The following is a 15,020-nucleotide window of genomic DNA, read 5'->3' on the forward strand; positions in this document are numbered from 1 at the left end:
ACAATAGTTAGAGAGGTGTATGTATTTAAATAAAGTCCTGCAAACTTGAGTATGAGCATACATTTTGAGGTAATCATTCCCTATAGCCACACAGCCTGTTTTATTAAGATAGAGCTATAAATACTGTTAAACTGTAAGATTATAACCTACACTACTAGTGTGCTCTATAAGATGCATTACATTGATCAGAGAGAATGCTTATGCAGCATAAGACTGTTGATTGCGCTTGTTCCACAAGGAATTTCACTGCCAAGGACTGAACTATTAAAAGAAAAATATTGTCATTATGCAGCATCAGAGTGGGCGGTATGTGGGTTGGTCAGTCTGATTTAGACACTGTATAAATGAAAGAACAGTAAGAAGAGTAGAACAAACCCTTAACAGGAGGAGACTCACTCATGGCCTATGAGACAGAGGATCATGAGACTCAATACTGCTTTCCTGCCATCAACTCATCATGTATCAAGGGAAAACGATCCAGACATGAATACAACATCATGTATGTGTTCGTATCATTGCTGTCCTCATGGACTGTGTTTCTGAACCTGCTGGTGATCATCTCCATCTCTCACTTCAAGAAGCTTCACACTCCAACAAACCTGATTATTCTCTCTCTGGCTGTGGCTGACCTGCTTACCGGACTTATTGTGATGCCTGTGGATGCCATAAAGTTGATTGAGACATGTTGGTACTTTGGAGACACTTTATGTGCAATGTTTATGGCAGTTATGGCGGTGCTTCTCTCAGCATCTCTCTGTAATTTAGTTTTAATTGCGATTGATCGTTATGTGGCTGTGTGTCACCCTTTACTGTACCCACAGAAAATAACCACAACTAAAACTTTAATGATCATCTGTCTTTGTTGGTTTTGCTCTTCAGCTTATACCACTGCCCTGTCAAGCAGCAATGGACGTTTTGACACATCACACAAAACACATGCATGTTATGGAGAGTGTTATTACATGATGAGTTTTACATGGATAGTCACTGATCTGTTCATGTCCTTGATGTTTCCTTGCACCCTGATCACAGCTTTATATTTGAAGATATTTTATGTTGTACATCAGCAAGTGAAAGTTATAAACTCTCTGATGAAGGGTGGTAAAAGTGTAATGGAAGGTTCAGTGAGGAGGAAATCTGAGGGCAAAGCTGCTCTGACATTAGGAATCATTGTGGCAATTCATATTCTCTGTTGGTTACCTCTCTATATTTTTTCTCTAACAGAGAATGCAGTAATGTCTTCTGTAATTATGAATTTTCTAACATGGATCTACTATATTAACTCAGGCCTGAATCCTCTTATCTATGCTTTATTTTACCCTTGGTTTAGAAGGTCATTTAAACACATCCTATCACTTAAGATATTTCAGTCAGCATCATCTTTGGTGGACATTTTTCTAAATGATCATTCATAACTGCTGAATTTCAGTGTATTTGTTTTTCAGCTTTCAAAATGGTAAATCTCACTTTCAAGCATCTGATATAATGCATCATAACCAATATGTTACATTTTAGGTGGGTATAAATGTAAATTTAACTGTGGGTCATTTTTAACAATGTGTATGGACACTTTTTGGTCTCTCTTTCAACAGCTGTGCTGATGTAGATGTGCACAGATAAAATAAAAATAAAAAACATTAAGTGAAAGAATGGTAACAACTGAGCTGCATTTTTTCCCCTAAGGTATACTCAAAATGTGCAGTTTTATATTTCAGCCTCAAGACAATAACATTTAAAAATAATCAAAACAGCACTCCAATGCAACTTCTGATGAAAGGCCTACTTAATTGTTTGTTAATATACCTAAACCAGACCCTCCAAACAAATCAATTTGAAAAATAAGAATAATACATACTTTTTTATTCAGTAAAATAAACTATCACAGTTATTTGAATCAGAGATTCATTAGTGAATTATTCTTATGAGTCAGATCAGTGAATCAGTTAATTCAATGACAAAGCTTGACACCAGTGCTAAAACTAGAAACTTGTGTGACTGGAAGATTACTAAAAAAATGGGAATTTTTATCAATCTGTTTAAAAAAAGTTTAAATGTTTAAAAATATTTACTTTAGGTAGGATACAATTTTCACTCAAAATTGCTAGTAAATTGAACAGAACATGTGTTCAAGTAAAGGGTAAACAATTCTTGTTGGCTTGAATTAGAAATGTATGTGTAGTTTTAATATTAATGAGTTTAATAAAACTGTCTGAATGTTACATTAGCATACAACATTTTAAATCAGCTATGAACACAGATCTTAAATACACTGAAACAAACCAATGAACTAAATGAACATCAGGAGCAAACTCATGAGTCACCATAGAAAATAATGAACACAGACAAAGGAAACTGATCTAGAAACAGTGAAAACTAAAGTCAAACTCAAGCAACCTCTGACACTCCCATTCTCTTTTACTCTGCAAAAAAAAAAAAAAAAGAAAAAAAGAGCACACAGATAAGGTAACATTTCCATCACACTTACTGGAAAGTTAAATGGTAAAGGTTGTATAGTGTAACAGCACCCTCAGGGGTACATGTACTCAATAACAAACTATAACAATAATGATTGGTCTTCAGAGTTTACTGTAAATTATTTCTCAGAAGATTTATTATTTGAAATAAATAAGACACTTGTCACAGCTTGTATGAAAAATAAATAAATAAATAAATAAATAAACAATGTGACCTTTGTGAGAAGCCCTCACCATAATTTACAAAGTACACTAAACCAAGTCAAATTTAAAAGTATACAACCAAAATAGTCACTCAGGACAAACAGCTTAACAGCTGCTGCTACATTCTCAAAGTAACAATCTGATTGAAAATAAAAAAATTATGGAAGCTATTGATTTCTGTTTTGTGACAGATTTCTGCTTGAAACAGCTTTTTGAAAGTAAGAAAAAAATGTTTTGGTTACGTTTGTAAATCTCGTTCCCTGAAGGAGGGAACGGAGTCGTATGTCAGTAGTGACCGACGAATTGGGTACGAAGTGGGTATAAATAGGGAAGCGTATGCAATCGCGCTCTGTTTTTTTGCTGAGGAGACAACCTTGAGTCTGCACTACAGCGAGGGCACAGGAACTGTGACGACGGGACGTCTCCATTCCCTCCTTCAGGGAACGAGGATTACATACGTAACCGAGACGTTCCCTTTCAGTAGGTCACATTCGATGTACGTCAGTAGTGACCGACGAATTGGGATCCCAAATAAAAATCCACAGTTACTGACCCCTTTCAGCGTCCAGCGTGAGCTCCAGCCACCCAGCGCACCTGGGGGCGGAGAAGGAGGCAAGCTTATACTGAGATAGTCTACTGATCCCCAAGACCCACTACAGTAAGACTTAGACAACACTGGGGAAGCAAACCCGTAGGGGACACGGCGGAGGCCACAACCTACCCTGCAGGGGAGGAATTACATGGGAATACACATGGACTGGCCATAGGCAGTACGCATATAGAGACTTTGAGATGGCTCCAGCGTAGAGATAGGGGCAGACTCATCTGACAGGTGACAGCAGAGCTGACTCTGCTTAGGGAAATACACAGGCTTACCGTAGGGAGTTTAACCGTGGACAATACACATATGGGGCCTCTCACGTGGAGGGGTCACAACATATGGCACTCAGCCAAACATCAACGTCAGTGACGGACGTTTGGCCTAGCATCAGACACTCCGCAATGTCTGAATTCAAGGAGTGGTGGAGGAACTTGACAGGGTTCGCCAAGCGGGGAACTCGACTGGAGCAAATGGACGCACATATCCGGCCCAGGGGGCGGGAGTGGCATAGCAAGCCGACACTAGAATGGGTTCTTCGCGTTACTGGCTACTGGAAGCGAGTACACGGGAAGATACTGGTTTCACAGCCTTTCCCTTCTGCTGGCCTCCATAACAGACAAAAAGCTGATCTGAGGTCCTAAAGCTGAGCAAGAGCGTGGACGGGACAGAGCAAAGCCAGGGATGGGTCTGTCTCCTTGAGAAAGGCTCACCACAGTGTAATTTGCAAAGCCCATTGTATTTTACTAGTATCAAGTATCTAAGTACTAAGTATCAAACTTATATGCTTATTCTATTTAATATTAATTTCCTCTATTAAGGTGGTCTGAGCTTCTGTAACATTACTTGTGCTGGACTCACCACTGTAGACCTTTACTCAGTACAGCTGTAGCACATGAATACTGACTGCTGTCTTAGCTGAGGAATGCTGAGGAATACAGTGTCTGCCATCAACTCATCATGTATCAGGGAAAAACGCTCCAGACATATAATGTCATGTATGTGTTTTTTTCATTGCTATCAGCATGGACTGTGTTTCTGAACCTGCTGGTTATCATCTCCATCTCTCACTTCAAGAAGCTTCACACTTCAACCAACCTGATTGTTCTCTCTCTGGCTGTGGCCGACCTGCTTGTTGGACTTATTGTGATACACATAGAGAGTCAAACTAACTGAAACATGCCGGTACTTTGGAACTGCTTTCTCTGGTCTGTTTATAATTATCCATGGACTGCTTCTCTCAGCATCTCTAAGTAATTTAATGTTTATTGCTGTTGACAGTTATGTGGCTGTGACTCACCCTCTAATGTATCCACAGAAAGTGACAATGACTAAAAGTTCAGTAAGCATTTTTCTCAGCTGGTTTTGCTCCTTCTTCTATAACACTATCATTGTAATCAGTAATGGATATATTCACATTTCAAACAGAACAGATGTGTTTTGTGGAGAGTGCAGCTTCACAATAGATTTTGCCCGGAGAGTCGCTGACCTCTTTTTTAATTTCCTTGATCATAACTGTATATTTGAGGATATTCCGTTTCAGTGAAATGAGTAGCGCTAAAAGTGTGTTTTAATTTTTTTTCCGGAACAGATTAACGTGATTATGGCAATGTTTTATTACATTGAGCCAAGGATTGAACTATTAAAAGAAAAATATGTGTGTGTTTGACACATATTGTGTGTGTTTGTTGCCACAGCAATTTCACTGCCAATCTTGGAACTATCAAAAGAAAAATATTATGTCATTATGCAGCATCAGAGTGGGCGGTTGATGGGTTGGTCACTCTGATCCAGACACTGTATAAATGAAAGAACAATAGGGAGAGCAGAACAAACTCCTAACAGGAGGAGACTCACTCATGGCCTATGAGACAGAGGATCATGTGACTCAATACTGCTTTCCTGCCATCAACTCATCATGTTTCAAAGGAAAACGCTCCAGACATGAATACAATATCATGTACGTGTTTGTATCATTGCTCTCAGCATGGACTGTGTTTCTGAACCTGCTGGTGATCATCTCCATCTCTCACTTCAAGAAGCTTCACACTCCAACAAACCTGATCATTCTCTCTCTGGCTGTGGCTGACCTGTTTACTGGCCTTATTGTGATGCCTGTGGATGCTATAAATTTAATTGAGACATGTTGGTACTTTGGAGACACTTTATGTGCACTGTTTATGGAAATTATGGGAGTGATTATCTCAGCATCTCTCAGTAATTTAGTTTTAATTGCGATTGATCGTTATGTGGCTGTGTGTCACCCTTTACTGTACCCACAGAAAATAACCACAACTAAAGCCTTAATGACCATCTGTCTTTGTTGGTTTTGCTCTTCAGCTTATATTACTGGTCTGTTAAGCAGCAATGGACGTTTTGACACATCACACAAAACAGATGCATGTTATGGAGAGTGTTATTTCAAGTTAAGTTTCAAATGGAAAGTCACTGATCTGTTCATGTCCTTGCTGTTTCCTTGTACCCTGATCATAACTTTATATTTGAGGATATTTTATGTCGTACATCAACAAGTGAAAGTTATAAACTCTCTGATGAAGGGTGGTAAATGTGTAATGGAAGGTTCAGTGAGGAGGAAATCTGAGAGCAAAGCTGCTCTGACATTAGGAATCATTGTGGCAATTCATATTCTCTGTTGGTTACCTCTCTATATTTTTTCTCTTGCAGGGAATACATTAATGTCCACTGTAGTTATGAATTTTTTAACATGGGTCTTCTATATTAACTCAGCCCTGAATCCTCTAATCTATGCTTTATTTTACCCTTGGTTTAGAAGGTCATTTAAACACATCCTATCACTTAAGATATTTCAGTCAGCATCATCTTTGGTGGACATTCTTATAATTGATCATTCATGAGTGCTGTATTTCACAATGAAGTTGTGTTTAAGCTTTCAAAATGGTAAAGCACCATAAACAATATTACACATTACATTTTATGTTGTGGTAAAAACAGACACTTTGTTGTCTCTCTTTCAACAGCTGTGCTGATATGGATATGTTTGGCACAGAGAAAAAAAGAATGGCAATAATGGTAACAACTGAGCTGCATTTTTTCCTAAGGTGTACTCAAAATATGCAGGTTTTATATATCAGCTTTAAGAAAAAAAAAAAAAAAAAAAATTATCAAAACAGCAAACCTATGCAACTGATGAAAGGACAGAAAAATAGTTTAATAAACCTAAACCAAGGCCCTCCAGATATAGTCAATACTTTTTTTCACCTGCTTTTTCATCACTCAGCTAGAAATGAAGATTCATGAGTCATTTTTTTTAGTTGGATTAGTGAATCATTTCATTCACTTTTACTAAAGTGCACGATATATTTTGGACTTTCATTGCTTAACCAGCTCCATATGTTTCGCTTTTCTGACATAACAAGCTTGCTCGTGGCTCAGCTGATACAGTGTTGTATACTTAGGACAAAAAAGCCATGGGTACGAATCCCATGAAAAACAAGCCACGGTAAAAGAGTTTAAAGATGATAAATCAAAACAAGCTAAAATTCCATTATTAAGAATGCTTTTTATGTCACATTTGCTTTTGTTAACAATATCGGGTAGGTGTAGTGTTGGTGGTACGTTATTTGAAAACATAATGGAGCATTATACCTTTAGTGCCACTCACCAGACAAATTTCAAAACCAGAACTGTGGTGATAGTTATAAAACCAACATTATAATAACATACCATATTTACGTTTATCTGTTCCGGCAAAATAATTAACAGCTTTTAGCACTCAGTGGACATTTCACATTGAAACTACAGTGATATGTTTGTATTGGTACGTATTTTGCGACTCACGAAAACGTTCCCACAGGAACGTTTTTCTAATGAGACCAGACTCGATCTGCTACGCTCGAATCTGCTACACTGCTGTTGATTATTGCTGCAGCAGAGCAAGTATGGGACTTGCTACTGCCAGTACATACACAACACGCTGCTGTCAACAAGTAAGACATGCTGCTTCCGTACAATATAGCGAACATGAATTACCTAGCAGATCTATACAGGTGGAGCTGGGGAAGGTGGAGGGTTTCTGAAAGCATGCTGGACTGCTAAGGTAAATGATACTCATGTATTTGAAGATTGAGCATGCAAGCTCATTGACTGCTGATACAGCAGGAACCAATCATCTGTGTCCTATAGATAAATATGTGACTACGAGCAGGTTGAGTTAAAGGACCTATTAGCCTACGCATCTAGAGTTTCATGACAGAACTTTGTATACATAAATTATTGATGACCAAAACTTAAGTAAATATTACTTCAGCATTTCCATTCGTTTTAATGCATGTATTTGAAGTAACACATTCAGTTAAATGTGACATTTAGAAATAAAAATACTAAAATATATACTGTATTCAAATCATATGTGCTTTGTTTACAAGTTCCAAAATTTTTTTTACAGTTCATAAGAAATTCCTTTTGTAACTATATACTTGCTGAATAAAACTTCCACTTTTACTTCTAAAATATATAAAAATATAACATAATTTAACTGACCCCTGAGTAAAGAGCATCAGTGCATTCTCTGTGTGTGTTTACCTGAGTTTGTGTTCACACCTTTAAAGAATGGTTCAGCTCTACATTCAGTGCACGTGTTAACATCAGGTGCACATTTTTTCAACAACAAGCTTTAACAATAATGATTGGTCTTCTGAAATGATTTCTTAGAAGATTTATTATTTGAAATAAATAAGACGCTTGTCACAGCTTGTATGAAAAAACAACCTATGTGACCTTAATGAGAAGCCCACACAAAAATTTGCAAAGTTACCTAAACCAAGTCCAATTTAAAAATCTGCAACCAAAATAGTCACTCAGGACAGCTTAACAGCTGCAACCTTCATGATTTGTGCTCCTACAATATCAAAGTAACAATATGAAGTTATGGCTGACTTGATTTCTGTATTGTGACATATTTCTGCTTGAAACAGCTTTTTGAATATAAAAAATCTATACGGTGGGACTTGAATTATCTATTGATATAAATTTATGAATTCAAGGCAGGGGTGGTAATTGGGATAGCTTGGGACCCAAAGAGCAGAAAATGCAGTGGTAGGGAACACGGGAGTGGACAGGCCTAGTCTTTACAATGGCATGCATTGTATATAAAGGCCATACATGTAATTTCCCAACTCAAAACCATTTCATTTTTGAATACATTTATGATTAACAAATTACATTATTGTAATGTATCATTATATTGTATGTACATAATCGTTTATTGTATGGATCTATGTTTTCAAGCTGATGACTATTTTGGTAGGGCTTTTGCCCTGCCTGCCTACATAGCCTACACAAGCCACACCTGCATAAACTGTATATTTCACCAGATTAAAAAGCTGTAGTAATAATTATGCTGCGTTCCAGGCAGGTTTTTGAGCCCGTAAGTCACACTTCACTCCAAATCAGGAATCACAACTGTGTAGCGTTCCAGGAAAGTCACGGCAAACTGCGTAAAAGTGTAAACAAACCAACATGGTGGATTGTACGGGGCTTATGCTCATTAACAATTATTTCTATCGCCAAAGGTGCTTACTCCTTGCTTATTTGAGGGAAACAGAGGAGGAAAACGGCACATAAGGCAAGATAAGCTGTTATACTTTTTATTTTACCGTGCACTTGCATAACATCTGTAGGGGCTGTCATTGTTGTTTCGTGGGCTATGTGACATCAGAAACCGTAACTGGGAGTACATCAATCTGGTACGAGTTCACGGGTACGAAGTCATGGCTTTGACTGCTGTTCCAGTGCACTTTCATGGGTAGAAGGTTGGAAAAATGCGGGTTAGGCCTACGGGTTGCCTGGAACGCGGCTAGTGTATAAAACACTAGGGGCCAGATTTACTAAACGGGGCAAATTAGCGTAAGAGCACAATTCCACAAATGCACCAATGGTAGTGCCAAGTTTTGTGCGTAATCTACTGCTGACGTGCAAATTAAACAACACAGACACAGTCAAATCAATTACATAATGACCAACGCAATCTACCAAGAACAGTGCAAACAGGAGGCGTTTCTCAATATCAAGGAAGGATCCTCGGAAGCCAGAATGTCCAGGATGCTACGTCATCGACATTCGTCGAAGGACTGTTCCATTGTCGAGGATCCTCGAAATTTTAAACAAGGACTGAGTCCTTTGTTCGAAAAATATCCCATATACAGGAAAGGATGCATATGTGTAGCCTTCACACTCTTCGTGCTCTCAAATTACCCAAAATCCTATGCGCGCAGCTTTGTGATCTTGTTAAAAAAATTAACAAAAAATGTTGGACGTTAGCGGGCAATATGCTTTCAAATGTAAGTATATTTACGTTACCAAACATTTGTTTTAACTGTAGTAAATATGTCAGATAAATAAAGTTTAACGTTTAAATGCCAGTACAAATTACTACCGTATTGATATTATAAATTATACAAATACAAATTACGTTATTGATGGCTAACTGAACCGGACCGTCATTTAACAATTGTTAGCTTGGTTGCCGTCACCGGCATTTTATAAATAACTTAAGCTGTCCAAAGTAATTTAACGTTAATATTATACCATTCACAGCGTTATTCATAGCTTTCTCGTCTTTTTTAACAGGGACCAAGGAACAAACGGAGGCGTTCATACGTCTCCATGTAGAAAACAAGCAGCTGTTTACCGAAAGCGGACCTTTTCACTGACGTAATGACGCAATGACGTGCACTTGCTAGTCTGTTCCACAAGAGGAGCCTCGCCTAGCCTCTGAAGGAAGTGACTTGGAAGGACCAGTCCTGCCAAGGAAGTATCCTTGACATTGAAAACGCCTAGGATATGTCAAATGAACGTCACATGACCAAACTGGAAAAATGGTCTCATAGCATCCGCTGGTCAGAGAAAGTGTCAATAGCAGTATGAACTGATGGCATAAACTTTTAAGGTAATCATCGAAACTACCTTACGTTAGTTCACATAGCTGTTTTATTCTATTAAATATGTAAATGTTAGTGTGAAAGAGAACAATTTAAAAAGCTATTAAACATCAATCTGCATATGAAGGGGAAATCAGTTATGCTCATCTTTGCTCAGTCCTTTTAAGTTATCTTGAATAAAATAGCACATTTTTTCATTGAGCACATACAAAAGACCTAAACCGTAAGTAATCTGATCTGTTTTACAGAACACGGATTGTGCATAACCCCTATTAGCGTTGGGTCACAAGCTGAACTTGTTACATGTAATCTGACAGACACTTAGACATAGGCCAACATGGCTTGTCAAACGATATGTTCGGACTTCCTCGTCGTCTTCCTCTTGCATTCCAAACAAATTAATACAAGTGGAAAATATTTTCTCCCTTCTACCACGTGCTCTCTGTTCTCTGTTCTCTGTGGTGGCTCCTCATATAGCAGCAACAATTTAGTCATGTAGCAAAATGGGCATTTTTGGGGGCATCAGTTCAGCCACAAAAATCTACTTTTCAGAGATAATTTTGCATTACGTGTATTTAGTAAATGCTGACAGTAGTTTTTTAATGCCAAAAGAGGGTTTCCCTAGGGATTTTTTGTTGCTGTTGTTTTTGGCATTTGACCCATGTAAACTACTGCTTAAAAAAATGTTAGAAACATCCATTTCCTTTGAAATAGAAGCTGCCACTCAGTAAAGAGCTGTGTGAATTATTCTCTTTTTTTCTTTTGTTGTTTGATTACCATTAATCAGGTTTATTAGGCTGTTGTTCTACTTATCTAATGAACTTAAATGCACTGTTGTTCTACTTATCTAGTTCACTTAAAACATAACTGACTTTGTTTACATGAATACTCATTGAGAGGGGCATTTTTTGACAAATTTGTGTCTATTTAAGTGTGCGTTTGCACTCACTTATAGGCAATTTCTGTGAACGTGTGTGCACAGAAACTCTTAGACAGCTTGCAAGTATCAGATTGATTGTATAAACAGGTAAGACTTAAAAACACATATGTGACTGATTGACTTTCGTGACAAAGCAGTACTGACCTGATCTTGCCAGTGACAATTCCATCAACTGTCCCAAGTGTATTTCACCTTATCCCTGGACATAGGAACATTTGTTGGAGTACCTCAACTCATAACACAACCGTTCAGACTTCCTCTTGAAATAGTAGTGCAGAACACAATTCACTTATGAGCACATCAATATCTTAACAAATATTAAACATATTAAGTAAAATGTCATTGGTTCATTCAGCCCGCTGTCATTTAAGAACACCAATTAGAGAGTATTTGTCTCGAATACATCAGGCCATTTTAAATATTTAATTCAATATTTCATTCTTCCCTGTGGTGTGAATGATCATTGTGCTGAAATATGAAGAGACATCTGCATATTTCTAATTAAGCAGATTACCATACTTAAAAATATATACCAAACTTTGACAAGCAATAGTTTGTCTAAAATATGCAAAGGTTTATTGCATAACATCTACAAATCTTGTAAGGCTGGTGGATGCATGGAACACTTCAGCCATCTACTGGCAATTATTGTCATAACATGATTTTGATCTGACATGAAGTCATGCTGCTTTATTAATTTATTTATTATTATTAATTTATTTATTTTTTATTTTTTTATATACCAGATGGCAGCAATCTTGGGCAACATTTTGAAGTTCTTGCCCAGTGGGCATGTGTGTCAAACAAATAAGAGAAATGAAGGGCAATAATTCTAAAATATAATTTTGCTAATTGTTTGTCATTTAAAGTTACATTTAGATATAAAATTCTACTTGTAATATAAATAATAGTATTTTTATGAGAACAGTGACTGTAATTAGATGAACATGTAATTCAGAACGGTGAAAGCGTGTGTTACTGCAGTACATTCTACCTCTTACCAATTAGCACATAGTTTGTGCTTTTGTTTTTATTATAATTATTAATTTAGTGGGCGGTAGATGGGTTGGTCAGTCTTATTCAGAAACTGTATAAATGAAAGGACAGTAAGAAGAGCAGAACAAACTCCTAACAGGAGGAGCTTCACTCATGGCCTATGAGACAGAGGATCATGAGACTCAATACTGCTTTCCTGCCATCAACTCATCATGTATCAAGGGAAAACGCTCCAGGCATGAATACAATATCATGTATGTTTTTTTTTCATTGCTGTCAGCATGGACTGTGTTTCTGAACCTGCTGGTGATCATCTCCATCTCTCACTTCAAGAAGCTTCACACTCCAACCAACCTGATTATTCTCTCTCTGGCTTTGGTTGACCTGCTTACTGGACTTATTGTGATGCCTGTGGATGCCATAAAGCTGATTGAGACATGTTGGTACTTTGGAGACACTTTCTGTGGATTGTTTATGGCAATTTTGGGGGTGCTTCTCTCAGCATCTCTCAGTAATTTAGTTTTAGTTGCGATTGATCGTTATGTGGCTGTGTGTCACCCTTTACAGTACCCACAGAAAATAACAATGACTAGAACCATAAGGACCATCTGTCTTTGTTGGATTTGCTCTTCAGCTTATATCACTGCCCTGTCAAGCAGCAATGGTCATTTTAACACATCAAACAAAACACATGCATGTTATGGAGAGTGTTATTTCATGTTAAGTTTTACATGGACAGTCACTGATCTGTTCATGTCCTTGCTGTTTCCTTGTATCCTGATCATAACTTTATATTTGAGGATATTTTATGTTGTACATCAGCAAGTGAAAGTTATAAACTCTCTGATGAAGAGTGGTAAATGTGTAACGGAAGGTTCAGTGAGGAGGAAATCTGAGGGCAAAGCTGCTTTGACATTAGGAATCATTGTAACAATTCATATTCTCTGTTGGTTACCTATCTATATTTTTTTTCTCACAGGGAATACAGTAATGTCCTCTGTAATTATGAATTGGTGGGTCTACTATATTAACTCAGGCCTGAATCCTCTAATCTATGCTTTATTTTACCCTTGGTTTAGAAGGTCATTTAAACACATCCTATCACTTAAGATATTTCAGTCAGCATCATCTTTGGTGGACATTTTTACAAATTATCATTCATGAGTGCTGTATTTCACAATGTGTTTCAGCTTTCAAAATGGTGAAGCTCACTTTTAAGCTGCACCATCTGATATAATGCAGCATAAGCAATATTACACACATTACATTTTATGTTGTGGTAAAAACTGTAAATTAAATGGTGGTTAATTTTTAACAATGTGTACGGACACTTTGTTGTCTCTCTTTAAACAGCTGTGCTGATGTGCTTGGCACAGAGAAAAAAAAGAATGGTATCAACTGAGCTGCTTTTTTTCCTAATGTGTACTCAAAATATGCAGTTTTATATTTCAGCCCCAAGAAAAAAAGAATTCAAAATGATCAAAACAGCAAACCTATGCAACTGATGAAAGGACAGAATAATAGTTTAATAAACCCAAAGGCCCTCCAGACAAGTCATATTCAATAAAATAATAAGACTAATACAACATTTTTATCCAATAAAATAAACCATCATATAGTTATTTGAATCAGAGATTCATTTGTGAGTCATTCTTATGAGTCAGATCAGTAAATCAGTTGATTCAATGACAAACCTTGGTACTGACCATAAATTAGAAACATTTGTGACTGGAGGATTACTGCAAAAAAGGGGGATTTTTATCAAAATGTTTTGAAAATTTGTATAATTATTTAAAATTTATTTTAAAATCACACAAAAATTGAAGTAAGATTTATTTGAGAAAAGCTAGGATACAATTTTCACTCAAAAATTGCTAGTAAATTGAACAGATCATTTTTTCGAGTAAAGGGTAAACACAATTCTTGTTGGCTTGAATTAGAGAGTTATTCATGAGTTGTCATAGAAACCAATGAACATAGACAAAGGAAACTGATCTAGAAACAGTGAAAACCAAAGTGAAACTCAAGCAACCCCAAACACAAAAACAAGACACAATCCTGACAATCCCGTTCTTGTTACAGATCCCTTGTTTCCCTGGACTCCATTTCCCATCATCCTCCTGTTCTCCACACCTGCACTCACTTCCCTCGTCTGCTCCTCATCAGCACTCATCACCTGCACCTGGACTCTATTGTTAGCACTCCCTTTATATGGCACTCACTCCCTTCACTCCTTGTCCGTTCTCTGTTTTGTTAAGATGTATGTTTGGTGTTCCCTGCTTTCTGTTGAATAAACATATCATTCGTATTGTGGAAATCCGTATCAGCCTCATCTCTACCAGCATCCGTAACAGAAGAACGGACCTTAAACGACCGGATTTTCCACAAAAAAAAAAATGGAGACTTCCACCAGCTCCCTGGCTCCTGTTCCTCCAACGCCTCTCACTCATCTGACAACCGGCGATCGCCTCATCGGGCTCCTACAGGTGGGTCGTTCGCTGGAGAGGTATGTGGAGGAGTTCGTGGAGCTTGCTTTCTTGTCTGACTGGCCTGATGCTCAGTTGATCTCCTTGTTTTTGGATGGATTGGATGACGACACTATCCGTTTTGATGAACCTGTTTTTTGTTTCTCCTTAAGCGATACTATCAATTTAATTTTGTGGTTGAATGGCTCCAAATTCTTAGTGGAAGAGGTTCAGGATCAGTGTTGTCGTCCGGTCCATCCAGAAACACGGTTGGCCGGGCCAGTCAGTCAACCTCCGGCTTCCTCCGCATACCGCTCCAGCGAACTCCCTGCCTGCCCCAGGCTGGACCCATATTCCGCTTCTGGGCCCAGTAAGCGGAGGAGGAGGAAGAAAGCGGCCCCAGTGTCTCCAGAGCCCGCTCCA

At 37.8% G+C, this 15,020-nt stretch overlaps 3 pseudogenes; all 3 read left to right on the forward strand.

The window, feature by feature from the left end:
• Positions 1 to 399: 399 nt before the first annotated feature.
• LOC137028314 (trace amine-associated receptor 13c-like) lies at positions 400 to 1,415 on the forward strand (annotated as a pseudogene).
• Positions 1,416 to 5,142: 3,727 nt separating this feature from the next.
• Positions 5,143 to 6,152, forward strand: LOC137028315 (trace amine-associated receptor 13c-like; annotated as a pseudogene).
• A 6,134-nt stretch (positions 6,153 to 12,286) lies between these two features.
• LOC137028316 (trace amine-associated receptor 13c-like) lies at positions 12,287 to 13,296 on the forward strand (annotated as a pseudogene).
• The last annotated feature ends 1,724 nt before the right edge of the window (positions 13,297 to 15,020 follow it).

Source organism: Chanodichthys erythropterus, chromosome 10 (genome assembly GCF_024489055.1).
Source record: "Chanodichthys erythropterus isolate Z2021 chromosome 10, ASM2448905v1, whole genome shotgun sequence".
Classification (NCBI taxonomy): Eukaryota; Metazoa; Chordata; class Actinopteri; order Cypriniformes; family Xenocyprididae; genus Chanodichthys; species Chanodichthys erythropterus.